Source organism: Mus musculus, chromosome 3 (genome assembly GCF_000001635.26).
Source record: "Mus musculus strain C57BL/6J chromosome 3, GRCm38.p6 C57BL/6J".
Taxonomy (NCBI): Eukaryota; Metazoa; Chordata; class Mammalia; order Rodentia; family Muridae; genus Mus; species Mus musculus.
This window is the reverse complement of record NC_000069.6, coordinates 11,822,734-11,849,799: the sequence shown is the minus strand read 5'-3', so window position 1 is coordinate 11,849,799 and position 27,066 is coordinate 11,822,734. Positions and strand designations below refer to the sequence as shown.

Below are 27,066 nucleotides of genomic sequence, written 5' to 3'. Positions count from 1 at the left end.
TGAATTTTGGGCAGTGTGATCTCAGCATCTAATGAGATATCATGTGGCTCTTTTCTTTGAGTTTGTTTATATCTTAGATTGTATTGATGGATTTCTGTATATTGAACCATCCCTGCATCCCTAGGGTGAAGCCCACGTTATCATGATGGATGGTTGTTTTGATGTGTTCTTGGTTCTGGTTTGTTAGAATTTCATTGAGTATTATGCATTGCTATTCATAACAGAAATTGGTCTGAAGTTCTCTTTTTTGGAGGGGGGTGCTTTGTGTAGTTTAGGTATAAGCAAAATTGTGGCTTTGCGGAATGAATTGTGTAGGGTTCTTTCTGTTTGTATTTTGTGAAGTAGTTTGAAATGTATTGGTATTAGGTCTTCTTTGAAGATATGATAGAATTATGCACTAATACCATCTGGTCCTGGGCTTTTTTCATTGGAAGACTATTAATAACTGCTGCTATTTCCTTAGGGGTTATGGGACTGTTTATATGAGTTATTTGTTCCTGATTTAACATTGGCACCTGTTATCTGTCTATAAAAATTTCCATTTCACCCAGGTTTTCCATTTTTCATGAGTATAGGCTTTTGTAGTGTGATCTGATGATTTTTTGGATTTCCTCCTTTTCTGTTGTTATGTCTTCCTTTTCATTTCTGATTTTGTTAATTTGGATACTGTCTCTGTGGCCTCTGGTTAGTTTGTCTAAGGGTCTATCTATCTACTTGATTTTCTCAAAAAATCAGCTCCTGGTTTTGTTGATTCTTTGTATAGTTTTTTTTTGTTTGTTTGTTTTGTTTTTTGTTTGTTTGTTTGTTTGTTTCTACTTGGTTGATTTCAGCCCTGAGTTTATTTCTTGCCATCTACTCCTCTTGGGTATATTTGCTTCTTCTTGTTCTTAAAACCAAAAGTTCTAGAGATTATGCCTCAGAAGTTTTACACACACACACACACACATAGACACTCACACAGAGACACACTCCACCACCACCACACACCACACATACACATACATATTCACATATATTCTTGATGACTCCCATTTGTTTACAGTAAAAGCTAGCATCCCTGCACTGTTAAATTAGCCATACTCAGTTTCTGTGACAAATATCTGACATAAATAACTTTAAGAAATGATTTATTTTGTTCAAGATTTTAAAAGTTCCCGTAAATTTCTGATTCCATTTTTTCTGGGCCAGTGGTAGGGCAGATCTGTATCATGCAATGCCTGGCTGAGCTGAAATATTCATGGCATGGCAGTTCAGAAAGCAGAGAAAACAAGGAACCTTCTTAGAATATGCCCTCCATCCTGTGGTTGACTCTGCGCCAGAAAGCTATGATCAAAATCATCCTTACCCTCCACCCTGAGGGCTCTAACTGAGGATGTCAAAGATACAGTGACATTATCAGATTTAGTGATGTGTATTAGCTCAGACAGCTGATGCTTCTGCTGACATTCTTGTCCTTTTGTCAGAAAAAAAATTAACAAATGAAAGAAAATCACCTTGACATTTCTATTTTAGGAATTCCATTGGATACCAGGAAGATGTTTTTCCATTAATTTTGTAAGATACAATGCAGTTAAAAGAAGATGTATACTTTTAAGTGCTCAGTACATGTTGCTGAGTTCTCACTCCAAGTGTATGAATTGTTTGTTTGCTAGTAAAATAGACACCAAACAGATGTGTCAAAATAGAATAAATGATTCTTATTCTTATCAATTTGGGATTGTTTTTGTTTGTTTGTTTTTTTGTTTTTTCATGACAGGGTTTCTCTGTATATCCCTGGCTGTCCTGAAACTCACATTTTAGACCAGGCTAGCCTCCAAATCAGAAGCCTGCCTGCCTCAGCTTCCCGAGTTCTGGGATTAAAGGTATGTGCCACCACCCCCTGGCAAGGGATTGTTTTTATGTGCACAAGAAACTATCCATGCTATAGTTAAAAACTTGAAGTGAAATATATAGTTGCTGTACTGACTTTAAAAGGTATACATTTGTACTTATAAAAATGTACTGTCCTTTGAGGTAAACATTTTCTCAACTCATATTCACTTTAGAATGTATCTAAATAGCCAGTATTCAAGAGTATATATGTGTGTGTGTGTAGTATACCAAATAACTTACATGGACAGTACTGTAAATGATTTTTTCATTTCCTTAATTACTAGAGAATATTAGCATAATTAATTGGGATTCTTAATTTTTAAAATGAACATAATATAAATGGAAAAATAACTTTTATTCTTTACCAAATAGTAGTTTTTGATAGATATCCATACCATATTTCATTCTAGCTAGTTTGTAAAGAGATAAGGTGACATAATCTGTGGTGATTATAGACATTTTATGTATTTCATGACCAAATGCCAAACTATTTCCCTGGATTTTTAATGCTACTAATATATACATACATATATATATATATATATGTGTGTGTGTGTGTGTGTGTGTGTGTGTGTGTGTGTGTGGTGTGTGTGTGTGTGTGTGTGTGTGTGTGTGTGTGTGTAAGTTAGGGATTAAATACTGAAAATTTGTAATGTATAGAAAATATCTGTCACATTTTTTAATGAGAGACTCCCAGATAAATTGGCAAAAGTTTGTTACATAATCTGTGACTGTTAGAAAATGATACCATTTTAATTCATTTTTATTCTATGATTATACCACTGGTGGGTTAAGAAAAGGAAACAAGCAATATCATTTTTAAAAAGTGAAAATTTCTAAAAACTGTGGTAGGCAGCAGACAAAAGACAAATTGTAGCTCACTACCATTGTGGGAACAATTTGATGTTACAGTATCAATGAAAGGCAAGTTCCATGACTTCATGCTAAACCTTCCTTATTTCTACAAATACAAGGAATAGGAGGATATACAGACATAGATATATTGTGCTTTAGTTTCTTGTAACAAAAACAGAGGTCAAATGTGAAATTAAAAAGAGGCCTAATCATGTAATTCAGTGCAGAGCACTTGCCTATCCTACAACATGCCTATGTTCAATACAGTAAGATACGATTATATATCAGCTGAAGAAAAATTTTCTGTATCTCATATTTTTTTCATAAATTTTTGTGCCACTATTAAGATATACCATAATTCACTGAAATTGTTTAGCTAAAGAGTATCAAGAGCACAAATGTATCAGGTTTATCATGGATAGTGTTATCTGAAATGTTTGTCTAGTCTATAAAAGACAAGTGCTGGGAGGGTAACATGATAACATTGGTTTTCCCATGACTACAAAACAAGAATTTTATACCATTATAACATTACACTATAATTCACCAAAAGAGAGAGACAATGTCCTGCATGTTCAGCATTGATGCTAGTTGTGAAATCGTGGCTAGAGTTACAAATATTAAGATTCTGCCATTTCTTGAATCTGGTAATGTCATATGATCATGATGTATGTGCAAATTGTATATATATATATATTTATATACATAAATATATATATAACATATATATTAATATATATTAAACTGTGCAACCTCTCCATGAAGAAATGCTTGCCAGGTACAAGAACAACTAATATGGTTCTTTGAATGTTTCTCCCCTGGTCCTTAGAATTCTAAAACAGCTTCCTAAGTTCATCAGTCCAGTGTGCATAGACTAGAGAGTACCCTGAAAAATGCTACAGCTTGTAAAAGGTTAGAAAACCTCATAGAGCTAGCAGTCAGTTCTAAATTTTTATTTTTTATGCTTTTAGGTTAATGCTCTATTTAAAATTTCAACCCAATAATACATGTATAATGGCACTAATAAACTATATTTAATGTCATGTATATGATAAATTATTTCATGATAATTTGTGTTGGATGAGATAGAAAATTTGATCCATGCATTTGTTTTCATTTTAATTTATTTTCTTGTATTTTGAGAGGCATTATAGTAACCAATTAAAGATTCTTGCATTACTATTCCTAGTGATACTGCATAAACTCCATTTTGAAAAGTCAACACACTTCCCACTTGTTTACCTTAGTACCATGGAGAGAAACAAATTCTTAAAATGAGAGTAACTTATTTCTATACACCATTATGTCTTGTATTTAAGCTATGTACACTTACACCCCACTTGGAACATTTTCTGAGCTGTCAGATGGTTTTGAAAATAGGGAATTAAGTTACATGTTAAGTAGAGGAGAGTCCCACAGATGTTGCTGTGGAGAATTCTCACTTCTCTTTATTCAAAAAATAGTCTCACTTAAAGCAGTTAACTCATCCCAAACAGAAGCATCCTAAATTCTAAAGAAAATAGACCTCAATATACCCACGAAGTGTCATTTATTTATTTTCATTTTTATTAGCTTCTTAAATATACGACAATCTAATTAGGCTTACCATATTTTGTCCTTAATTCAGTAAATAGAATGAACTTGCTGTATTCCATTGGTTTAATATTTGCTATCTTAATGACTTACTACTTATGTAAGAGAATAAGCAAGCCAGAAGTGAGAGGACTAAAAATTAATTAGACTCCTTTCATAAAGCAACAAAGTAATTCTAGTTTTTTTGTCAATACACAGACTTTGATGATATAAAAAATGAATCCCTCTCTATCTCTTTTTAAAAGGACTACGATCCCGGTTTGTTTGTTTTAGTCAATAGGATCTCCTGATACTTGTGATAAATTGGCCAATTACACTATCTAAATCTCAAGGGGGAAATTAGGCAAAACTTGTATGTTATTTGATTTTCAATCTGATTTGTATTCAGAAACAGGCAAATGTCTTTGTGCAACCAATGGACTGCATGCAGTGTGCTTTTAATGAATTTTAGGGTTGATGAAATGTAGTAAAATAAGCCAGCAAGACAGTGTCTCAGTTATGGGATTAACTTGTTCAGTTTAAACCTCAATGAACCCCCTAAGTTATTATCCACCCCCAGGTAATTGTGGCTCCTGACTTTATATAAATATTTATACAAGAATTAGAGTGTCTCCAATTTGCTTTTTGCTAATGTCATAAAATATTCTGACTAAAACAACTAAGTGTGGAAACAATTTACTTCAGTTTACTAGTTGCACTATATAATAGAGAAAAGCCAAGACAGGAAATAAAGTAAAAAAACAAACACACACACAATAAAAAACAAAAGACAAACAAACAAACAAACAACACCAAAAAAAAACCCAAACAAACAAACAAAAAAACCCAACAAGTAGAAACTGTAGATCAAAGCTGGAATAATCTTGCTAGTAACCTCAGCTTGTTTTTTGTTTTGGTTTTTGTGTGTGTGTGTTTTGTTTTTTGTTTTTTGTAGGAAGTGGTTTCCGCTGTGCCTGCGTGGCTTAATTGGTAAACAAGCAATGTGTGCATGTGCGAGAGTGTTTTCGTGCCAAGTCACAGCCGATCCCGGGGCGTGGTGATGAGGCTCTGGGAGAGCAGCCAATCAGGTGTGGACACGCCACACTAAGGTGTATATAAGCAGTGCCTTTTTGGTGCTTGGGATCTCCTCTTCATGTTGAAACTGGTGTAATAAAGTTGCTGCAGAAGGATCAGGTTTCTCACGCGTGTGTTCTTCTGGCGAGACAATAGCGAGTGTGAGAGTTTTTTGTTTTTGTTTTTTTTTTTTTTTTTTTAAATACAGCTCAGGCCCACCTACCTAGGAATAGGAACTTCACTGGGTGAGTCCTTTCCACATAAATTAGCAATTATAAAACAGTTTCCCTCCTTGGGAGCTTTCTCTAGCTTCTCCATTGGGGGCGCTGTGTTCCATCCTGTGAGCATTTGCTTCTGTGTTTGCCAGGCACTGGCATAGCCTCATATAAGACAGCTATATCAGGGTCCCTTCAGCAAAATCTTGCTGGTGTATGCAATAGGGGTCTGTAACCCTATAGGTGGAACAACGATATGAACTAACCAGTACCCCCAGAGCTCATGTCTCCAGCTGCATATGTAGCAGAAGATGGCCTAGTTGACCATCACTGGGAAGAGAGGCCCCTTGGTATTGCAAACTTTATATGCCCCAGTACAGGGGAACACCAGGGCCAAGAAGTGGGAGTGGGTGGTTGGAGAGCAAGGTGTGTGGGGGGGAGGGTATAGGGAACTTTTGGGATAGCATTTGAAATGTAAATAAAGAAAATATCTAATAAAAAAAGAATCAAAAGAAAAAAAAGGAAAAAGAAAAAATATTCATAGTTCTGACTTAGCCTCAAAAAACAAACAAACAAACAAACAAACAAACAAACAAAAAAACCAGTATCCCACACATGGCCTCAGGCAATTCTGATCCAGGCAATTCTTTGTGAAGTTCCCTCTTGCCAAATGTGTCAAGGTGGAACTTGAAGCTGACTATGACAATATTTCACCCTTTCATAATAACCAAGATTTCAAATGAAAGGTTACATAAAATATTTCCATCCATCCTTAAAACTCAGTTGAGCATGTTTGTCCTTTCTGTTGGTGGGCAGAACTGCAGTGCCACATCTGTGCTTTTAACCCTTAACCTGTATCTGGAATTACTCTGGAGAAAATTACTCTGGTAATTTGGTAGTCCTGTACACATAAAATATACTGAAACAGAACACCTGTGCTAAAAATCCCTATGCAGTATTTCAAAATCTTCCAATATTCATCTACTTGTACAGTTGAAGATTATGTGAAATTCCTCCAATGAAGACACAGAAGTACCAACTAAAGCTCAGGAGATTTCTGTATTTCATTGAAGCAGGAAGCTTTCCCGTTGCTATTTCTGAACCACAGCCTAAGCATCATCTGACATTCCTTAGGCTACCCATCCATGGTAATTACATATGCAAATTTTCATACTTTGACAAATCCTAGGGCTGCTGACCCACATTAAAATTTAAAACTATTTTAAGGGATGGAATTTATATATTTTAGTCTGGCCTCAGGCAAGATTTTAAAATATACATTTATTTTAAGAGATTACAATAAATGAAACTATAATTGTATTAAATTATAAATAAAATTTGAAAGTTCAACACGTTAGCTGTAAAAAGACCAGCATGTACAGGCTGTCTACTTTTATGTACATATCAAGAAAGAATTAAGAATAAAATATCACCTTTAATCCCAGCACTTGGGAGGCAGAGGCAAGTGAATTTCTGAGTTAGAGGCCAGCCTGGTCTACCGAGTGAGTTCCAGGACAACCAGGACTAACTATACAGAGAAACCCTTTTTTGAAAAAGCTAAAAAAGAAAATAAGAAAAAAAAGGAAAAAAAAAAGAATAGAATTAAAGAAAAAGTTATCAGAGTGAAAACTCAAATACTACTACGTCTATGAAGTAATTTTAATGTACCCATAGAATGAAAAGTAGAGAATGCTGATGAGTTCCTATTTTATAAAATAATACATAAGCATTTTAAATATCAATCTGATTAGGAAATAATTAAAGTTAATAATTTCTATATCTTAGAAAAATATTTCACATGAATAAATATATCCAAAAATATATGCTCATGTGTACTACTAAGATGTCAGCAATGGTCCAGAGCATGTGTGAGTTTCTGTTCAATAAGAGTTTGCAGTAAAGAAAGATGGAATGCAGGGGTACAAAACAAACATTACCGGCACCACACCAGTCTAATTCTTCCTTTGTATCACTGGAATTTTACAGAAAGCCAAGGAGCCTTCTTGATAGATGTAGTAGGGAGAAAATAAAAACGATTATTTATCTACTATAATGAATGGATTAGTTTTACCTTAACATTTACATTTCAGTTCTTTATATGAACTGTGTATTAAACTACTCTCTGATGAATACATGACCAAGATTTAATCCTGTTCTGCAGACCTTTTCTACACTCTAATTATTCTATTTTCAGAGCAAACGATATTTTATTGTTCATATTCCTGAAACTATAAGAATCTTATTTAGAAAGGCATTGCTTATGCATGTCTTGACGTTTTTTGGCTAGAGAGATTTCAAATATTTATGTAATTTAATATATAAAGTAACCTGATTTCCTTTTATTTGATTTTTGTACAAACTGAGTCTTCTTTTGGATGAATACTTATATCAGATCTATTTGTTGAAAGATTATCATTCCTCCATCATGTTCTTGTCCCTCTTTAATATTCACATTTCTGTGGATGTGTGAGTATATATTAAAGATATTGTGTATATGAGTCTGCCAATTTGTATCTGTATCATACTATATTGACAATTTAGCTCCAAAGTGTAACTTAACTCTTACATTTTTCAAGACTGCAGCATTATTTTATCTTTCTTTTTTATTAGATATTTTCTTCATTTACATTTCAAATGTTATCCCCTTTCCTTGTTTCCCCTCTGAAAATCCCCTATCCCCTCCCTCCTCTACCTGCTCCCCAACCCTACCACTCCCATTTCCTAGCCCAGGCATTCCCCTATTCTGGGGCATAGAACCTTCACAGGACCAAGGGCCTCACCTCCCATTAATGACCCACTAGGCCATCTTCAGCTATATATGAATTAAAGCCATGAGTCCCTTCATGTGTTTTCTTTGATTGGTGGTTTAATCCCAGGGAGCTCTGGGGTTACTGGTTAGTTCATATAGTTTTACCTCCTAGGGGGCTTCAAAACCCTTCAGCTCCTTGGGTACTTTCTCTATCTCCTTCATTTGGGGACTTTGTGCACTGTCTAATGGAACACTGTGAGCATCTACTTCTATATTAGTCAAGCAGTGGTAGAGTCTCTCAGGAGACAGCTATATCTGTCTCATGTCTGCAAGATCTTGTTGGTAACTGCAATAGTGTCTGGGTTTGGGGGTTATATATGGGATGGATCCCTAGGTGGGACAGTCTCTGGATGGTCATGCCTTCAGTCTCTGCTCCAAAATTTGTCTCTGTAACTCCTTCTATGGGTACTTTGTTCCCTCTTCAAAGAAGGATCGAAGTGTCCATACTTTGGTATTCCTTCTTCTTGAGTTTTATGTGATTTGCAAATCATATCTTGGTTATTCTGAGCTTGTGGGCTAATATCCACTTATCAATGAGTGTATATCATGTGTGTTCTTTTGTGATTGGGTTACCTAAATTAGGTTGATATTTTCTAGTTCCATCCATTTGCCTAAGAATTTCATGAATTCATTGTTTTTAATAGCTGAGTAGTACTCCATTATGTAAATGTACCACATTTTCTGTATCCATTCCTCTATTGAGGGTCATCTGGGTTCTTTCCAGCTTCTGGCTATTATAAATAAGGCTGCTATGAACATAGTGGAGCATGTGTCCTTCTTACCAGTTGGGGCATCTTCTGGATATATGCCCAGGAGTGGTATTGCTGGATCTTCCAGTAATACTATGTCCAATTTTCTGAGGAAATGCCAAACTGATTTCCAGAGTAGTTGTACCACCTTGTAACCACCAGCAATTGAGGAGTTTTCTTCTTTCTCTACATCCTCATCAGCATCTGCTGCCACTTGAGTTTTTGATGTTAGCCTTCTGACTGGTGTGACCTGGAATTTCAGTGTTGTTTTGATTTGCCTTTCTCTGATGACTACAGGTGTTGAAAAAAATTTTAGGTGCTTCCCAGCCATTCAGTATCCATCAGTTGAAAATTTTTGTTTAGCTCTGAACCCCAAATTTTAATAGGGTTTTTTGGTTTTATGGAGTCTAACTTCTTGATTTCTTTGTATATATTGGATATAAGCCCCCTATCAGATATAAGATTAGTAAATATCCTTTCCAAATCTGTTGGTTGCCTTTTGTCTTAATGACAGTGTCCTTTGCTTTACAGAAGCTTTGCAATTTTATGAGATCTCATTTGTCAGATCTTGAACTTACAGCATAGGGCAGTTCTGTTCTGTTCAGGAGCTCATATCTTCGAGGTTCTTCCCCACTTTCTTCTTTGTAAGTTTCAGTGTCTCTGGTTTTATGGGGAGGTCCTTGATCCACTTAGACTTGAGCTTTGAACAAGGAGATAAGAATGGATCAATTCACATTCTTCTACATGCTAAACACCAGTTGAGCCAGCACCATTTGCTGAAAATGCTGTCTTCTTTCCACTGGATGGTTTTAGCTCCTTTGTCAAAGATCAAGTGACCATAGGTGTGTGGGTTCATTTCTGGGTCTTCAGTTCTATTCCATTGATCTACCTGTCTGTCACTGTACCAGTACCATGCAGTTTTAATCATAATTGCTCTGTAGTACACCTTGAGGTTGGGGATTGTGATTCTATCACAGCTTGTTTTATTGTTGAAAATGATTTTTGCTATCCTAGAATTTTGCTAATCCAGATGAATATGAAAATTACTTTTTCTAACTCTATGAATTGAGTTGGAACTTTGATGGGGATTGCATTGAATCTGTAGATTGCTTTCAGCAAGATAGCCATTTTTACTATATTAATCCTGCCAATCCATGAGCATGGGAGATCTTTCCATCTTCTGAGATCTTCAATTTCTTTCTTCAGAGACTTGAAGTTCTTATCATACAGATCTTTCACTTCCTTAGTTAGAGTCATATCATGGTATTTTATATTATTTGTGACAATTTTCAAGGGTGTTGTTTCCCTAATTTCTTTCTCAGCCTGTTTGTCCTTTGTGCAGAGAAAGGCCACTGATTTATTTGAATTAATTTTATATCTAGCTACTTCACTGAAGTTGTTTATCAGGTTTAGGAGTTCTGTGGTTGAATTTTTGGTGTAACTTTAATATACTATCATATCATCTGCAAATCCTGATATTTTGATTTCTTCCTTTCCAATTTGTATTGTGTTGAGCCCTTTTTGTTGTATAATTGATCAGGCTAGAATTTAGAGTACTATATTGAATAGGTAGGGAGAGAGTGGGCCCCCTTGTCTAGTCCCTGATTTTAGTGGTATTGCTTCAAGTTTCTCTCCATTTAGTTTGATATTGGCTACTGGTTTGCTGTATACTGCTTTTATTATGTTTAGGTATGGGCCTTGAATTCCTGAACTTTCCAAGACTTTTATCATGAATTGGTGTAAGATTTTGTAAAGTACTTTGTCAGCATCTAATGAGATGATCATGTGGTTTTTGTCTTTGATTTTGTTTATAGAGTGGATTACATTGATGGATTTCTGTATGTTCAATCATCCCTGCATCCCTGGGATGAAGTTTACTTGATCATGATTGGTGATCATTTTGATGTGTTCTTTTGACTGCAGCATGTTTTTCTCAGAATTGCTTTGTATATCTCAGGCCTTTTGAGCTTCTCTATGAATTTTAGGCTTGGGTCATCTATATTTATGAGCAATGAGACTGGATCTTTTATGCAGCTTGCATTGATCCTATAGGTTGCTTTGTATTGTAAACCACTTTCCCAAGTGAACTCTGTCAACTTATGATCATAAAGGCTCATTCTAACTTTCAGTATTTTTTAATGTAGTTTTGGGGTTTTAAATTTTTGCCATAGAATAATTTCACTTCCTTTGTTAGATATACTCCATGGCTGTGATCACTTTATTGATGTCTGGTGTAGCATGTTCATTACTAGTATATTAATTCTGTAGATTTTTACCATGTTCATTACTGGTATATCTGAAAGAACCTGTTTTTTGTATGTTGCTTAAGTATGTTCTTGTTTTACTGTATATGTATAAAGTTCTGAGTTTTCTTTTGGAGTTTTTGTGTCTCCTTAAACATAAGCACTTATGCTCATATCATCCACAAACTGTGATAATGACTTTTTTCCTATGTGTAGCACTTTCTCTTGTCTTAGTGCCTTGGGTAATATGGACTTGTAGTAGCTAAATAACAGTTGTTCTAACTAAGAGTTAACAAAATTGTCACTCTTCTTTCTTGCTTGATTTTAGTAAAACTCCTTTGAGTTTTTCTCCATTAAAAAACAATGCTGTCTTTTTCCCACTGAATGTGGAAAAAAGACAGCATATTTAACAAATGGTGCTGCCTGAAGTGGAGGTCATGATGTAGAAAAATGCATATTGACCCAGGTGCAAAGATCAAGTCCAAGTGTATCAAGGACCTCCACATAAAACCAGACACATTGAATCTAATAGAAGAGAAAGTGGGAAGACCCTCAAACACTTGTGAAGAGGGGGAAATTTCCTGAAGAGAATACCAATGTCTTATGCCCTAAGATCAACAATTGACAAATGGGACCTGATCAAATTGAAAAGCTTCTGTAAAGCAAAGGACACTGTCAATAGGACAAAATGGTAACCCACAGTTTGGGAAAGTCTTTATCAAGTTTACATCCAATACAGGGCAAATATCCAATGTACACAAATAACTCAAGAAATTAGAATCCAGAGAAACAAAAAACCCTGTTAAAAAATGGGATACAGAGCTAAAACAGAGAATTCTTTTTTTTAAATATTTTTTTAATTACGTATTTTCTTCAATTACATTTCCAATGCTATTCCAAAATTCCCCCATACCCCCCCCCACTCCCCTACCCACCCATTCCTACTTTTTGGCCCTGGCGTTCCCCTGTACTGGGGCATATAAAGTTTGCATGTCCAATGGGCCTCTCTTTCCAGTGATGGCCGACTAGGCCTTCTTTTGATACATATGCAGCTAGAGTCAAAATCTCCGCGGTACTGGAGATGTGGAGAAAGATGAACACTATTCTGTTGCTGTTGGGATTGCAAGCTGGTACAGTCACTGTGGAAATCAGTCTTGAAGTTCCTCAGAAAATTTGACCTAGTTCTATCTGAGGACCCAGCTATACCACTCCTGGGCATATACCCCCCAAAATGCTCCGACATGTAATAAGGACACATGCTCCACTATATTCATAGAAGCAGTACTTATTCTAGCTAGAAGCTAGAAACAACCCACATGTCCCTCAACAGAGGAATGGCTGCAGAAAATGTGTTACATTTACACATTTACACATTGAAATACTACTCAGCTAAAGAAAACAATAATTTAATGAAATTCACTGGCAAATGGATGGATCTAGAAAATATCATCCCGAGTGAAGTAATTCAGTCACAAAAGAACACACATGGTATGTACTCAATGATAAATGGATATTAGACAAAGAGTGTGAAATACCATGATACAATTCATGGACCACATGAAGGTCAAGGAGAAGGAAGATCAAAGTGGGGTTGCCTCAATCCTAATTAGAATGTGCAACAAAATAATTACAGTAGGTAGAGGGTGGGCAGGGCATGGGGTGGCATTAGCTGAAATACCCAACAAAGGGGAAAAAGAACCTGTAGAGTCCATATCCAGAGGTTAGGCATGGGCAAGACCCCTAGTTGAAGGATGGGGCCACCCACCCTTCTCAAAATTTTAATCCAGAATCGCTCCTGTCTAAAGGAAATACAGTGACAAAGAGTGGACCAGAGAGTGAAGCTAAGGCCATCCAGATACTGCCCAACCTGGGATCCATCTTATATGGAGCCACCAAACCAAGACACTATTGCTAATGCTAAGAAGTGCTTGCTGAAAGGATCCTGATATAGATGTCTTCTGAGAGGCTCACGATGGGGAGACTTGCAGCCAAACATCAGACTCATCAGGAGGACCCCAATGGAGGAGTTAGGAGAAGAACTGAAGGAGCCGAAGCTGTTTACAACCCCATACAAAGAACAACAACTTCAACCAATCAGACTCCTCAGAGCTCCCAGGGACTAAAGCACCAACCAAAGAATACACATTGAGAGACCTATAGCTCTAGATGCATGTGTATCATGGGATGGGCTTGTCTGGAATCAAAGCGAGGGGAAGCCTTTGGTCCTATGAAGGTTTGATGCCCTTCATCAAATGGGGAATGCTAGGTTGGTGAGGTGGGAATGGGCTGGTGGGTAGAAGAGCACCCTCGTGGAGGCAGGAGGGAGGAGTGGGATGGGGTTGTTTGGAGAGGTAACCAGGAAGGTGAACAACATTTGAATTGTAAATAAATAAAATAACCAATAAAAATTTTAAAAATGGGGCTGTGAGATGGCTCAGCAGGTAAGAGCACTCGACTGCTCTTCCGAAGGTCCTGAGTTCAAATCCCAGCAACCACGTGGTGGCTCACAACCATCCCTAACGAGATCTGACTCCCTCTTCTGGTGTGTCTGAAGACAGCTATGTACATGTATTTCATATATGTACTTACGTATAATAAATAAATAAATCTTTTAAAAAAATTTTTAAAAATCTGACTATAGTTTTACAACATGAGCGTCATTTATTTCTGTATATCCTGATTTTTTTTTTCACTCTTGCTTTTGTCTATTTGAGAAGCATGTGATTTTTGAACTCTGGTGGCTGGACGAGGTGAGCAGCTTAGCGAAGGCCCAGAGTCCCCCATATATGAAGAGAATCCATCCCATCTTCATTTCTACACTTTCTTCACACATAAGTTGGCTTCTGGTGCCATGAGACAAGGTGTTACGGTAGGCGTAATGTCAAGCTCCACATATGGATCAATCTCGATAAGCCCTTAGAATGATGGGGTTTTCTGGTGTAGATCCTGATTCTTAACTTCAAATCACAATGGCATATGTTTATGCCCCTTATACCAAACTTTTGTTGTTGTTGAAAGATTGGCTTTTCTAAAGAGTCTCTTTTGATTTTTATTTTTCAGTTTCATACATTTAAATAGTGAATTTTAGTCATTTTCTTGCTCATTTCATCCTCTCATCCCTCTTTGTTTCTTACTGGAACTTTTTTTTTTTCTGAAGGACCCATCCCTGTTTCATGTATTCATTTGGAATTTCTTGAGTCAGCATAAATAGGAAGTTATTTACAGGAAAAAGAAAAAACTTATCAGTGCTACTGAAAAAAAAATGGCACTCATCTCCCACAATATTTTTTTTTTTTGAAAATAGACCCTCCTGACCCCATGAGCAACTTCTGACAGGTCCAAACTTTGCAAATCTTGTGCAGATAATTACCAACACATTGCCTTTCTAGAATGCAAATGCAGTATCATGAGAAGGCACATTTTCTGCTAAGCACCTTCCCTTTCTTTGCATTCCATATTCTTCTCATCTTCTAAAATATTTCCTAAACACTGGATTTCTGTCCCCCTTAGGATGACATACATCACCAACATTTCTTCTTGACAAGTTATGGATTTCTGAATTATGTTCCATCCTGAGCATCAAGAAACTTTTCTTATAAATGCTGTGAAAAGCAATTATTTCAAGTTTTGAATTGAACAGGAACTACAATTAAATGAAAGGAATACTCTTTTCTACAAATGTTGAAGTACAGCTGACCAAATCCACTTCCTCTTATAGGTTTGGTTATGCAAATATTAAAATGTTTTATAATATATGCCAGTGCATTATGGAAATGATAAACTCAGGAACTTGACATCTCCTGGGTCAACAGGACAAATGAAGAACTTTGGTTTACTGTTAATTATCCTTTAGTGTTTCATCTCCTCCTACTTAACCTTTTATCTACATGATAACTTATCTACTTATCATTTGCTTGTATAAATTAACTTTGACATTTTGTGATTTTTGACAGCTAAGAGAACCTGAAATTTTATGAGCAAAGCCATATATCGTCGATATTACTCAGTTGCTTCAACAAGGTAATGCTATGTTTCAGATGTGATTTTGTTTTCCACATATGTCATTTTCAGTGCGTGTCACCAGTTTTCATTATATCATCATTTGTGTGATTACATTATGATAATGCTGACCCGAATTGATTAATGCATAAGTGAAAAAATTTAAAGTAAAATCAGTTAGGAAGCATTCAACCACATACAATATAACTATAAAGGTGTATTTTATAGCAAGGAACTCATATGGTAAATATAGATATTTTTATATATAACCAATTTGCCATTTTTTTGTAAAAATGACATTTTATTTTAATACCTTGTGTTTATATCTCACAATTATTATTATTTTTTGTTTGATATTTTTGAGATAGGTTTTCTCTGTATAGCCCTGGCTGTCCTGGAACTCACTTTGTAGACCAGGCTGGCCTCTAACTCAGATAGGTTTTCTCTGTATAGCCCTGGCTGTCCTGGAACTCACTTTGTAGACCAGGCTGGCCTCTAACTCAGAAATCTGCCTGCCTCTGCCTCCTGAGTGCTGATATTAAAGGCATGCACCACCACTCCCGGCACATCTCACAATTATTTGAAAAAATAAAATATTGGTTCCTCCTGAATGCAAATTTGTAACTTTAATATTTTTATAATTATTTACTAATGTTGAAAATATATTTTCTGGTTAGTATGTGAGGTAATAAGCCATTCTCTAATATTGTTTAGAATTAATCGCTTCAAAGTAAAATTATGGAATCTGTGATCAGAAAATCTCACAATATACACACTGGGAGTGTTTTTGTTCATCCTCCAACTGCACATTTTATTTAACACAAGGAACTCAATTGCTTACCCTATAACATCGAAACTTCATATTGTTTATAGGCACAAAGATCAGAGAAATGGCTCTATAAATTTCCTATCATTTAAGATAAAGTTACACAAAGAGCTTTTCAATTTCACTTCCTTTATTCCAAACTTTAGCTCTTGATTTTGCATTTTCTAAACAAAATATTTGGAAATTTTCTTATGTAAAGATGAACTATAGGAAAGTTAAATGATACTAACTTATAGTGTAAGCTTTAAAGTAGGTAATGATGGCTTTAAGATGCTGAATGACCTGTGCACAGTACGCATTATAAATGTTGAATATTAGTAAGTGAAAGAATATTAGCTATTAAAAACTACACTGTGGAATGATACAGAATTTATTCATTCGATGGCATAACAGTAAAATGGAAAACAGATAAAAAGTGTATAAAATATAAAAAAACAAACAAAAAAAACAAACACAGGTTTTTCTGTAGGACAACAGTTGAATGTTCACAGCATTTACTGAATGGGAAAGAGAAAATAATGCTTCAAGTCTGTTCAAACTGAAAATACAAGAAATACATAAGAATACATGAGATATAAATTTTCCTGAGAGAGACAATGACTTGTCAGCTTTAGATACTAGATCTGGTAGCTAACTAGAAACCCAGAAGAGGAATGCCAACTTTGGATCATGTGACTTTAAGGCAGTCTAATGTATCATTGATATTGGATGGGAACGTGGTATAGAAACTTGCTCACCTTAGAGATTTAAGGGAACCGTCTTTAGCATCAGATTGTAAGAAGGTTTGTGGTCTGTGTCATCTACCAGTGGGAGAAATGAGGATCCTGTGATTAGGAAGTCTGATTGTGAAGAAAACTGGACAACAAGCAAATAACACGGACGAGGAGTTGGTTTGAATGTAGAAAGATTTTTATTTTGGTAAACACATCATAATTTTATGATTAACAACAACAAACATAAGCAAATCAACCAAGCAAAGAAAAAAAAAACAAGAATGCAAGATAGAAAAGTATGTTGTGCTGTGCGGTGGTGGCGCACACCTTTAATCCCAGCACTTGGGAGTCAGACGCAGGCGGATTTCTAAGTTTGAGGCCAGCCTGGTCTACAGAGTGAGTTCCAGGACAGCCAGGGCTATACCGAGAAACCATGTCTCAAAGAAAACAAAACAAAACAAAACAAAAAAACCACCAACAACAAAAAGAACAACCTCAAAAACAAAAAAGCTCTGCAAACATTGATGTGTGTTGTAGAAGAATTACTGTCAACTCATAAATTATGAGGTCTCATTTCTGTTTTGTTTAATCTTTAATCACTTTATTTTTAGATGACTCGACTTATATTACTAAAAAGTAACATATATTGATAAAGGTCTTAATTGCTCCTACAAATCAAAATTATTTTCTGTACCTATAACTGGGTGAGTACAGACAAATTAATATCTGTGGTGAGTGATACAACTATAACTAATGGTTTGCTGTATCTTTCTTGCTTGATTTCTTGTTCTTGTTGTTGTACGTCCATAAAACCCAATCTCTTGGACATCATTTTGTGACACTTATTCTGAGTACCTAAAATTCTCATTGTTTCTTTGGGTAGTCGTTTATCTTGACTCAAATAAGCCCCTTGTTCTTAAACTTATTGCCTTGATTTAACTTTTCCCTTGCCATTGTGAAGAGCTCTGTGTAGAGTACAAACAAACAAACAAACAAACAAAAAAACCAACATCAAAAAAAGAAAAGTATGTTCCTCTGGAGGACAAGGGATGGTTCACTCCTTTTGATATATGCTGGATTTAAAGAAGAGCTGTTCAACTCCATGAGCTGACAATTTCTTAACATGTAGAGACCTTTCTTCCTGTGACCTTTCATGTGGAATGTGCTTTTTCATTCCTCCATCATTCTATAGCCTGTAGTACCTTACAGTTCAGCTGTCGAAATCAGAACAAAGGCTTCATCACATCTCTTCATAGCTGCTGTTATCAGTGTCAGAAAATCTGTCTGTAAACTAAATAATAAAAGTAAGGTATTTTCATTTCACTAAAATGAAAGATATATAATCTTGAAACAATTGAAACAAATTAATAAAGGCCCTTTAAAATTAAATTCAAATAATGCAAAGAAAGTTGTTATGATTATAAGATGTCCCTCATTTTACAAATGATCTTCATTTTAAAATTTCAAAATGTTTATTTTTGATTACCAATTCTTCTATAATCTGAAGTTATAAATGCTCATCTTTTCCTAATTTGCTCTTCATAACTAGTAATTCAGAAATACATGTTGCTGACACATGGAATTTAAAATATTTTACATGACCACAATGTACTGTTTGAAATATTAAAAGTGATAAATATTAAAAATCAAAAGTGCCATCATGGTAGTAAAACAAGTGGAAGCATTATTAATTGTACTGAGAAAAGAGCGAGAAGCAGGGACTTGGGGCTCTGTTCTTGTCCTGCTTTAAGTTATATTATAAGTGCATCTACCTTATTTAATAGTTAACATGTAAAGAATCTAAAGTGACATTCTACCAATATAGTATTAACATACTTAATATGAAACACCAAATTTCACATAATTTAAATGACATTATTCTGTATTCAGAACTGCATTGTATTATGGGCTAATTTCACCTGCATTGAAGAATTTATGTTTAACCATAATAGAAAATTTTAGGTCTCTTACCGCCAATGACTGAGCAATGGTACAATTACACAAGGGTCTTCATACTTTTTATTGGGTTTAGATTCAAAACTTTAATATTTTCACTGGAATCCTTTGTTTAGAAATGAAACCTAGATTTTTAACATCAAGAGCAAATTTTCTAGATGGAAACTTTTTTCTTCATACCACTGATTAAAATTCCTTTGTTAATGATATAAAACACTGACCAAAAGCAATATGGGGGAGGAAGGGTTTGTTTGACTTGTAGAGTCCATAAATCAGGGAAACCAAGACATGACTCAGGGTAGGAACTCAGAGGCAGCAATTGAAGCAGACACCGTGGAAACTAATTGCATAATCGATTGCTCAGCCGCTACAGTGCAGGCCCACCTGGGGGACCACCTACTCCAGGGTAGGCCAATCTACATTAATGAGCAATTAAGAATGCCTCACACACATGGTCATGGGCCAATCCAATGAAGGTATTAAGTTAATGTTCCCTCTTCCCAGGGACCGATAAGTTCTGCTCAACTTGACAGTTGAAGCCATACAGATACCGATGATGATTTTGGATGTCTTGCCTTGTTTTCCTTTTTTTTTCCTTAAGTCTCCATGTTGAAGTTTTTGAAGAACTATGTTTTAGTGTAACACTACCAGGAGCAAGAAGTTACTTTTCACATTAGATTGCAGGATTAAAGCTCTAGTTATTATGAGGATGTCTTGAGCTGTGGCAGAACCATCCCGTTATAAATCAAGATTTCAGGTGACCAATCACTGGGTGAGGAGTAGGCAGGACTTCCAGGTCAGGGGGGCAGAAGATGGGAGGCAGGAGATAGATGTGTGCTTTTGGAGTGGGACATCTTGGAGCACAATATGTAACTAACAAGTGACCACCCCAACCCACCCCAGGCCACCCTCCCCACCCCAGGTTTAGATGGTGAGTCCACCAGGATTTGCCACTGGAAAATTTGTATTTAATATGTCTTATAAGATTAGGATCCTAGTTGTTGCAACCAGAGATTGAGTTACCTGTTGATTCTGAACTAAGTTTTTGTGGTGTTTTCCTTCATGTGACAACTCAACTGGCTTCCAGAAAAAAAAAAAAAAAAAAAAAAAAAAAAAAAGGAATAGTGGCAAAGCCTGGGTTTGCAAGAAGTGCACCCCAAAAGGCTGTGAGAATTTAGAAGGAAGGTACCAACTTGCCAGTGGGAACTTAGTTGGCTGAATGGAGAGATTTCAGAGCTCCAAGTCAGAGTCTCCATGAGATGAAAACAAGCTGGTGCCTTGCCACCGATAGCGTGGATTGTTTTTTGCATTTCCTGCTACATTGAGCAATGCACAGTAAAGCTTCATTTATTAGTGAGTTATTGAAAATTCAGATCATGCAGGAATGATAAACTTCCTGCACCATATAATCTTTCAACTGTCAATAATGGCACCTTTTCTTATCTGCCATTTTCCTTGACAAGTAGTCTAAATAAATTTATAATAGTTTTATTATTATACTTTAGATACATTTTCATATGCAGTTATTAGCAACTTTATTTTTAGCAAGAGCACCATGAAGATCATAGCCTTTTTGCATACATTTGTTGGAGAATTTACATATGTGTGACTTAATGATGTTGCAAGGCACACTGCATTTTATTTCTGAAAAATGTGATTAGCATTTACATCTTTAATTTTCCATTGCTCCCCTTCTACCTAAATAGGTAAGCATCTTATTATATTTTAAGTTGTTCATAAAAAATTCATGCACACTAAATTAGTTTTAAACTGAATTTAGAAATCACCCAATTGATAAGCATGGCAAATCAATGCACAAAGAAGCAGCTTGTCATCTTTGTTTCCTGATCTTTTTCTTCACCATTCTTTGTACATATAAGCAGAGTTAGTTTACTCATCTGTCACTCTTACTGCTGAAGCACTGCAGGGTAAGTGCTATATGTCAGCCCTGCTCCATGTGTCAGAAGAATTTTCTTGGTTGCAGAATTGTGATCATTTTTTTTTTCTGCTTTGCCCCTAAAGCAAATGTAATACACTCCCTTAAATGCCAGATGGAAAACTAATTATCTCTAAAGCAAATACAGCTGTAGCTAAAGTAGTATTGCCTTGATAAGTAGTGTGTCTTCATCTGGCCTGAAGGAGTGTACCTACAGACAATAACTAACTTTAATATTTCCATGTCTAGTTTGTCACCTGAGACTGCAGATAGTGAAGTGCACTGTCAAGAAGCAATGCAGAAGCTCATTTAGAGGATAGGAAAGATATCCCATGGTATGTTTTGACCAAGTGTTCTGATTGTTCTTGTTTTAGTTTACACTTCATGAAAATTTCAAATGTTTATGTTTTTATACTATTTTGGAAGAGTTTATTTATTAGATATTTTCTTTATTTGCATTTCAAATGTTATCCCATTTCCTGCTTTCCCGACCCAAACTCCCACCCTCTCCCCCTTCCCTCTGCTCACCAACCCACCCTTTACAGCTTCCTGGTCCTGGCATACTGGGGCATCAAGCCTTCATGGAACCAAGGGCTTCTCAACCCCTTAATGACTGACAAGACCATCCTCTGCTACATATGCAGCTTGAGTTATGGATCCCTCCATGTGAACTCTTTGTTTGGTGGTTTAATCCCTGAAAGGTCTCGGGATACTGGTTGCTTATATTTTTGTTCTGCCTATGGGTCTACAAAGCCCTTCCGCTCCTTGGGTCCTTCGCTAGTTCCTCCATTAGGGACCTTGTGCTCACTCCAATGGTTGGCTCAGAGCATCCACCTCTTTATTTGGCAGGCAATGGTAGAGCCTCTCAGGAGACAGCTGTATCAGGCTCCCTGTCAGCAAGCATATGTTGGCATTCACAATAGTGCCTGAGTTTGGTGGCTGTATATGGGATGGATCCCCAAGTCAAGCAGTCTCTGGATGGTGTTTCCTGCAGTCTCTGCTCCACACTTTGTCTCTGTATCTCCTCCCATGGGTATTTTGATCCCCCTTCTAAGAAGGATTGAAGTATCCACACTTTGGTCTTCCTTCTCTTGAGTTTCATGTGATTTGTGAATTTTATCTTGAGTATTCCAAGTTTCTGGTCTAGTATCCATTAATCAGTGAGTGCATATCATGTGTGTTCTTTATGATTGGATTACCTAACTCAGGATGATATTTTCTAGTTCCATTCTTTTGCCTAAGAATTTCATAAATTCATTGTTTTTAATAGTTGAATAGTACTCCATTGTGAAAATGTATCATATGTACTGTATCCATTCCTCTGTTGAGGGACATCTGGGTACTTTTCAGCTTCTGGATATTATAAATAAGGCTGCTATGCACATAGTGGAGCATGTGTCCTTACTACATGTTGGATCACCTTCTCTGAATATGCCCAGCAGTTGTATTGCTGTGTCCTGAGGTAGTACTATGTTTAATTTTCAGAGGGTCCTCCAAAGTGATTTCGAGAGTGGTTGCAATCCCAACAGCAATGGAGGAGTATTCCTCATTTGCCACATCCTCGCCAACATCTGGTGTCACCTGAAATTGTGATCTGAGCCATTCTGACTGGTGCAATGTGGAATCTCAGGATTGTTTTGATTTACATTTCCCTGATAACTAAGATTGTTGAACATTTCTTTAGGTGTTTCTGGGGCATTCAGTACTTCTCAGTTGAAAATTCTTTTTTTAGCTCTAAACACCATTTTAATAGGATTATTTGGCTCTCTGGAGTCTAACTTCTTGAGTTCTTTGTATATTTTAGATATTAACCCTCTATGTAGGGTTGACAAAGATCTTTTCCTAGTCTTTAGGTTGCCATTTTGTCCTATTGACAGTGTGCTTTGCCTTAGAGAAGTTTGCAATTTTATGAGGCCCCACTTGTCAGTTCTTGATCGTAGTGCATAAGCTATTGATGCTCTTTTCATGAAATATTCCCCTGTGCCCCTGTGCCCCTGTGCCCCTGTGCCCTGTGCCCCTGTGCCCTGTGCTCAAGTCTCTTCCCCAATTTATTTTCTATTCGTTTCATTGTATCTAGTTTTATGTGGAGGTCCTTGATCCACAGGGATTTGAGTTTGTACAAGGAGCTAAGAATGAATTGACTTGAGGAGAATTGGAATTAGGTCTTCTTTGAAGGTCTGATAGAACTCTGTACTAAACCCATCTGGTCCTGGGCTTTTGTTGTTGTTGTTGTTGTTGTTGGGAGGATATTAATGACTGCTTCTATTTCTTTAGGGGGATATGGGACTCTTTAGATCATTAATCTGATGCTAAAGTCTCCCACTAGTAGTGTGTGAGGTGTAATGTGTGTTTTGAGCTTTAGTAAAGTTTCTTTTATGAATGTGGTTACCCTGTCATTTGGAGCATAGCTATTCAGAATTGAGAGTTCAGCTTGGTAGACTTTTCCTCTGATGAGTATTGTCTTCTTCCTTATCATTTTTGATAACTTTAGGTTTAAAGTAGAATTTCTCCAATATAGAATGGCTACACCAACTTGTTTCTTGGGACCATTTACTTTGAAAATTGTTTTCTAGCCTTTTATTCTGAGATAGTGTCTGTCTTTGTCACTAAGGTAGGTTTCCTTTATGCAGCAAAATGTTGGGTCCTGTTTATGTATTCAGTCTTTTAATTTATGTCTTTTTAATGGGTAATTGAGTCCATTGATATTAAAAGAAAAGGAAAATGATTGTTGTTTTTGTTATTTTTCTTGTTAGAAATGGAATTATGTTTATATCACTATCATCATTTAGGTTTCTTAAAAGAAGATTATATCTTGCTTTTTCTAGGGTGTAGTTTCACTCTTTGTGTTGGAGGTTTCCATTTATTATCCTTTGAAGGGATGGGTTTGTGGAAAGATATTATATAAATTTGATTTTTCCATGGCATATCTTGGTTTAATCCATCTATAGTAATTGAGAGATTTTCTGGGTATAGTAGCCTGGCATTTGTGTTCTTTTAGGGTCTGCATGAAATCTGCTCAGGATCTTCTGGCTATTATAGTCTCTAGGGAGAAGTCTGGTTTAATTTTGGTGGGTCTGGCTTTATATGTAACTTCACCCTTTTCCCTTACTGATTTTAATAATCTTTCATTGTTTTGTACATTCAGTGTTTGGATTATTATGTGGTGGGAGGAATTTCTTTTTTGGTTCAATCAGTTTGTGTTTTGTAGGCTTCTGATATGTTCATCTCTTTAGGCTAGGGAAGTTTTCTTCTATAGTTTTGTTGAAAATAATTACTAGCCCTTCAAATTAAGAATCTTCACTCTCTTCTATACCTTTTATACTTAGGTTTGGTCTTCTCATTGTGTCCTGGATTTCCTGGATGTTTTGGATTAGAACCATTTGCATTTTGCATTTTCTTTGACTGTTGTGTCAATGTTTTCTATGGTATCTTCTGCAACTGAGATTCGCTCTTCTACTTCTATTCTGTTGGTGATGCTTGCATTTATGACTCTGGATCTCTTTCCTAGGGTTTCTATCTCCAAAATTGTCTCCCTTTGTGATTTCTTTATTGTTTCTACATCCATTTTGGATGCTGGATGGTTTTGTTCAATTCATTCACTTGTTTGGTTGCATTTTCCTGTAATTGTTCAAGGGATTTTGTGTTTCCTCTTTAATGGCTTCTACCTGTTTACTTGTGTTCTCCTGTATTTCTTTAAGGCAGTTATTTATATCCTTCTTACAATCCTCTTTCTGCAACATGAGATGTTATTTTAAGTCCAAATCTTATCTTTTAGGTGTATCAGAGTATCCAGGATTTGCTATGTTGGGAGAAGTGGGTTCTGATGATGCCATGTAGCCTCATTTACTGTTGGTAAGTTTCTTGTGCTTGTCTTTGACATCTGGTTATCTCTGTTGTTAGCTGGTCTTGCTATCTCTGGCTGTTGCTTGTCCCTCTTGTGAAACTGTAAGCCTTTGTCAGCACTCCTGGGATGTCAACTCTCTCCTGGTAGAACTTGTGTTCAGAGGGCTATGGACACCCCAAGCTCTGGTTGCAGATGGGGACCTTAACTATCCTGTCCCTGCTGCTCTAATGTTCCTGTGCCCTTTGTCCTGCCCTCTGGTCCCAGGAGTAAGAGCAATCCTGGGAGACAGGCTCTTTCCTGGTGGGACCTGTGCACAGCAGGCTGTGGAACAGTCTCAAATCCTCTGTGCATATGATGACTGGAAGGATCCTGTCCCAGCTGTTCTACTGTTCCTGTGCACCATGAACTCATTGTAGGCCCTGCCTAGGACAGTTATTGGAGAGACAGTGGCTATAACACCCCTGAGTCCAGGAGTGAGAGCACTCCTCTCAGAACAGCTCTCTCCTGGCAGGCTCTGTGCACAGAGGGCTGTGGAACAGCCCAAGCACTGGCTGTAGATAACAACTGGCTTCAGAAGAGTTTAAAGGCAAATCCATTAACACTATACTGGTGGCTTTATTATATATTTCAATGAATTTTTAATTATTTAATTTAATAGTATATTCATGTATATCACATGCATTTCTTGAGCATGTATGATATGAGAATGATTATGCAAAAAAATAAAGTTTTTAACAGTGAATAAGGTAAGGTTTTTAACAGTAAGATAAGGTAACTTTCTGCTTCTTACCAGTGTTTGTGACTGATGAAAAGTATGGCAAAGCAGAAAGATCAGAAGAGACGTATTGCAGTTTTCAAGAGGATGTGAAGAAAGACCATGAATAAAGCTGCACCTACAAAAAGCTTCCAAGGATGTTAAAAAGCAAGTCAAGGGGATTCCACAAATAGGATAACATTGATTGAAATTCTGGGTGCAGGGAAGAGTGCTGATAACTCACAAAACCAAATTCTGTGGGATATTGTTAATGTTTCTGAAAATATTGACAAGGAGTGAGTTACAAAACAACTAGGGTATTTAGCTGGAAAAAAAAAAAACTCTATATTTGGAGATGGATCAAGTGTCAGAAAAGAGTCCATATTGTAGAGGCCTACTTAACAGAATAGTGATTTGGAAAGTAATAGATGATTTAAGAGGAGAATTCTACATTGATCTAATAGGTCATTTGGTACCATGTTTTGTGGGTCTGTCCAGTTCTCTGACTTCCTTTCTTGTGATGTGTTCATTCTTCCTAGCACAGGAGCCACTTACTGATTTTTTCCATTACATAGTTCAGCATAAGAGGAGCCTTTGCAAAAGCCTAAGCTAAGCAGCTTGGATACTCAGCCTTCAAACTGAGCTAAGTAAATATCTTTCCTTATGACTTCACCACTATATTTCAACATAATGACCAAAAGCAGACTAATGATAATAATAGCATGACCTACATCATGGAAAAATCATTCTGAGTGCTTGTCTGAGATGATTTTGAATCTAGGAGACAAGGATACTGGCCGCTTCTGTCATGCTGAGGAAAGAGATTGATATCTCTTGTCTTTAGAGCAGTGGTTCACAACCTTCCTAGTTCTACAACTTTTTAATACACTTTCACATGTTGTGGTGACCCCTTACCACAAAATGATTTTGTTGCTACTTTATCACTGTAATTTTGCTACTGTTATAAATCACAATGTATACCATAAATACCTAATAAAAATGGAAAAAAAACATTCTGACAAGAGAATCATAATGTAGACTTCTATTTTAGGTTACAGTGTTATATCATTTGCATCAAGGATTATAAACATGTGTAAAATATCTCCAAGGATATTTGTACTCCCTTATCTGTTAACTTTCATATATGAATAAATACCAGAGTGGCCAATCATGATCTAGATCTTGTCAGGCTAATAAATAAATAAATAAATAAATAAATCACAATGTAGATATCTGATACACAAGGTGCCTGATATGCAACCAGTATCAAGGGTCATGACAGACAGGTTGAGCAGCAAGGCTCTAGAGTTATGTTCACAGGCAAAGTTTAAAAAAAAAAAAAAGTGACTACACTAGAATATCACATTTGAGACCTGAAGTAGAGTAGAACTGTGCTTAGTTAAAATTAAAAATATCACACAAAACAACAAAACAATGAAACAACAGCAACAACAACAAAACAATCTAACACCTCTGGTAACACAACAAAGAACTAGATCTATATCTTAGTACTCTGATCATAATCCCAAATGCTTGTCAAAAATCTATATTACCTTCTTTTAAAACTTATATACTCCCGATATTTTGGCAGTTTAGCACAGTTTAAATTAGGTCTAACTATAAACACAGACATGGTAAAGCAACAGGGT

At 36.2% G+C, this 27,066-nt stretch overlaps 1 long non-coding RNA gene across 1 annotated transcript; it reads left to right on the top strand.

The window, feature by feature from the left end:
* The first annotated feature begins 5,440 nt into the window (after positions 1-5,440).
* On the top strand, positions 5,441-26,571 carry Gm10745 (predicted gene 10745). The gene is made up of 5 exons (NR_040751.1): positions 5,441-5,618; positions 15,343-15,409; positions 21,069-21,154; positions 24,595-24,671; positions 25,457-26,571. It is a non-coding gene; the product is annotated as a predicted gene 10745 (long non-coding RNA).
* Positions 26,572-27,066: the final 495 nt, after the last annotated feature.